Here is a 3,812-nt window from a genome sequence, read left to right as displayed (position 1 = left end):
GGGGGGGGGGGGGGGTGGGGGGGGGGGGGGGTGGGGGGGGGGGGGGGTGGGGGGGGGGGGGGGTGGGGGGGGGGGGGGGTGGGGGGGGGGGGGGGTGGGGGGGGGGGGGGGTGGGGGGGGGGGGGGGTGGGGGGGGGGGGGGGTGGGGGGGGGGGGGGGTGGGGGGGGGGGGGGGTGGGGGGGGGGGGGGGTGGGGGGGGGGGGGGGTGGGGGGGGGGGGGGGTGGGGGGGGGGGGGGGTGGGGGGGGGGGGGGGTGGGGGGGGGGGGGGGTGGGGGGGGGGGGGGGTGGGGGGGGGGGGGGGTGGGGGGGGGGGGGGGTGGGGGGGGGGGGGGGTGGGGGGGGGGGGGGGTGGGGGGGGGGGGGGGTGGGGGGGGGGGGGGGTGGGGGGGGGGGGGGGTGGGGGGGGGGGGGGGTGGGGGGGGGGGGGGGTGGGGGGGGGGGGGGGTGGGGGGGGGGGGGGGTGGGGGGGGGGGGGGGTGGGGGGGGGGGGGGGTGGGGGGGGGGGGGGGTGGGGGGGGGGGGGGGTGGGGGGGGGGGGGGGTGGGGGGGGGGGGGGGTGGGGGGGGGGGGGGGTGGGGGGGGGGGGGGGTGGGGGGGGGGGGGGGTGGGGGGGGGGGGGGGTGGGGGGGGGGGGGGGTGGGGGGGGGGGGGGGTGGGGGGGGGGGGGGGTGGGGGGGGGGGGGGGTGGGGGGGGGGGGGGGTGGGGGGGGGGGGGGGTGGGGGGGGGGGGGGGTGGGGGGGGGGGGGGGTGGGGGGGGGGGGGGGTGGGGGGGGGGGGGGGTGGGGGGGGGGGGGGGTGGGGGGGGGGGGGGGTGGGGGGGGGGGGGGGTGGGGGGGGGGGGGGGTGGGGGGGGGGGGGGGTGGGGGGGGGGGGGGGTGGGGGGGGGGGGGGGTGGGGGGGGGGGGGGGTGGGGGGGGGGGGGGGTGGGGGGGGGGGGGGGTGGGGGGGGGGGGGGGTGGGGGGGGGGGGGGGTGGGGGGGGGGGGGGGTGGGGGGGGGGGGGGGTGGGGGGGGGGGGGGGTGGGGGGGGGGGGGGGTGGGGGGGGGGGGGGGTGGGGGGGGGGGGGGGTGGGGGGGGGGGGGGGTGGGGGGGGGGGGGGGTGGGGGGGGGGGGGGGTGGGGGGGGGGGGGGGTGGGGGGGGGGGGGGGTGGGGGGGGGGGGGGGTGGGGGGGGGGGGGGGTGGGGGGGGGGGGGGGTGGGGGGGGGGGGGGGTGGGGGGGGGGGGGGGTGGGGGGGGGGGGGGGTGGGGGGGGGGGGGGGTGGGGGGGGGGGGGGGTGGGGGGGGGGGGGGGTGGGGGGGGGGGGGGGTGGGGGGGGGGGGGGGTGGGGGGGGGGGGGGGTGGGGGGGGGGGGGGGTGGGGGGGGGGGGGGGTGGGGGGGGGGGGGGGTGGGGGGGGGGGGGGGTGGGGGGGGGGGGGGGTGGGGGGGGGGGGGGGTGGGGGGGGGGGGGGGTGGGGGGGGGGGGGGGTGGGGGGGGGGGGGGGTGGGGGGGGGGGGGGGTGGGGGGGGGGGGGGGTGGGGGGGGGGGGGGGTGGGGGGGGGGGGGGGTGGGGGGGGGGGGGGGTGGGGGGGGGGGGGGGTGGGGGGGGGGGGGGGTGGGGGGGGGGGGGGGTGGGGGGGGGGGGGGGTGGGGGGGGGGGGGGGTGGGGGGGGGGGGGGGTGGGGGGGGGGGGGGGTGGGGGGGGGGGGGGGTGGGGGGGGGGGGGGGTGGGGGGGGGGGGGGGTGGGGGGGGGGGGGGGTGGGGGGGGGGGGGGGTGGGGGGGGGGGGGGGTGGGGGGGGGGGGGGGTGGGGGGGGGGGGGGGTGGGGGGGGGGGGGGGTGGGGGGGGGGGGGGGTGGGGGGGGGGGGGGGTGGGGGGGGGGGGGGGTGGGGGGGGGGGGGGGTGGGGGGGGGGGGGGGTGGGGGGGGGGGGGGGTGGGGGGGGGGGGGGGTGGGGGGGGGGGGGGGTGGGGGGGGGGGGGGGTGGGGGGGGGGGGGGGTGGGGGGGGGGGGGGGTGGGGGGGGGGGGGGGTGGGGGGGGGGGGGGGTGGGGGGGGGGGGGGGTGGGGGGGGGGGGGGGTGGGGGGGGGGGGGGGTGGGGGGGGGGGGGGGTGGGGGGGGGGGGGGGTGGGGGGGGGGGGGGGTGGGGGGGGGGGGGGGTGGGGGGGGGGGGGGGTGGGGGGGGGGGGGGGTGGGGGGGGGGGGGGGTGGGGGGGGGGGGGGGTGGGGGGGGGGGGGGGTGGGGGGGGGGGGGGGTGGGGGGGGGGGGGGGTGGGGGGGGGGGGGGGTGGGGGGGGGGGGGGGTGGGGGGGGGGGGGGGTGGGGGGGGGGGGGGGTGGGGGGGGGGGGGGGTGGGGGGGGGGGGGGGTGGGGGGGGGGGGGGGTGGGGGGGGGGGGGGGTGGGGGGGGGGGGGGGTGGGGGGGGGGGGGGGTGGGGGGGGGGGGGGGTGGGGGGGGGGGGGGGTGGGGGGGGGGGGGGGTGGGGGGGGGGGGGGGTGGGGGGGGGGGGGGGTGGGGGGGGGGGGGGGTGGGGGGGGGGGGGGGTGGGGGGGGGGGGGGGTGGGGGGGGGGGGGGGTGGGGGGGGGGGGGGGTGGGGGGGGGGGGGGGTGGGGGGGGGGGGGGGTGGGGGGGGGGGGGGGTGGGGGGGGGGGGGGGTGGGGGGGGGGGGGGGTGGGGGGGGGGGGGGGTGGGGGGGGGGGGGGGTGGGGGGGGGGGGGGGTGGGGGGGGGGGGGGGTGGGGGGGGGGGGGGGTGGGGGGGGGGGGGGGTGGGGGGGGGGGGGGGTGGGGGGGGGGGGGGGTGGGGGGGGGGGGGGGTGGGGGGGGGGGGGGGTGGGGGGGGGGGGGGGTGGGGGGGGGGGGGGGTGGGGGGGGGGGGGGGTGGGGGGGGGGGGGGGTGGGGGGGGGGGGGGGTGGGGGGGGGGGGGGGTGGGGGGGGGGGGGGGTGGGGGGGGGGGGGGGTGGGGGGGGGGGGGGGTGGGGGGGGGGGGGGGTGGGGGGGGGGGGGGGTGGGGGGGGGGGGGGGTGGGGGGGGGGGGGGGTGGGGGGGGGGGGGGGTGGGGGGGGGGGGGGGTGGGGGGGGGGGGGGGTGGGGGGGGGGGGGGGTGGGGGGGGGGGGGGGTGGGGGGGGGGGGGGGTGGGGGGGGGGGGGGGTGGGGGGGGGGGGGGGTGGGGGGGGGGGGGGGTGGGGGGGGGGGGGGGTGGGGGGGGGGGGGGGTGGGGGGGGGGGGGGGTGGGGGGGGGGGGGGGTGGGGGGGGGGGGGGGTGGGGGGGGGGGGGGGTGGGGGGGGGGGGGGGTGGGGGGGGGGGGGGGTGGGGGGGGGGGGGGGTGGGGGGGGGGGGGGGTGGGGGGGGGGGGGGGTGGGGGGGGGGGGGGGTGGGGGGGGGGGGGGGTGGGGGGGGGGGGGGGTGGGGGGGGGGGGGGGTGGGGGGGGGGGGGGGTGGGGGGGGGGGGGGGTGGGGGGGGGGGGGGGTGGGGGGGGGGGGGGGTGGGGGGGGGGGGGGGTGGGGGGGGGGGGGGGTGGGGGGGGGGGGGGGTGGGGGGGGGGGGGGGTGGGGGGGGGGGGGGGTGGGGGGGGGGGGGGGTGGGGGGGGGGGGGGGTGGGGGGGGGGGGGGGTGGGGGGGGGGGGGGGTGGGGGGGGGGGGGGGTGGGGGGGGGGGGGGGTGGGGGGGGGGGGGGGTGGGGGGGGGGGGGGGTGGGGGGGGGGGGGGGTGGGGGGGGGGGGGGGTGGGGGGGGGGGGGGGTGGGGGGGGGGGGGGGTGGGGGGGGGGGGGGGTGGGGGGGGGGGGGGGTGGGGGGGGGGGGGGGTGGGGGGGGGGGGGGGTGGGG

The sequence above is a fragment of the Sphaerodactylus townsendi genome, linkage group LG05, assembly GCF_021028975.2.
Source record: "Sphaerodactylus townsendi isolate TG3544 linkage group LG05, MPM_Stown_v2.3, whole genome shotgun sequence".
In the NCBI taxonomy this organism is placed as follows: Eukaryota; Metazoa; Chordata; class Lepidosauria; order Squamata; family Sphaerodactylidae; genus Sphaerodactylus; species Sphaerodactylus townsendi.
The sequence above is the reverse complement of the archived record's forward strand: the minus strand, read 5'-3'. Positions refer to the sequence as shown.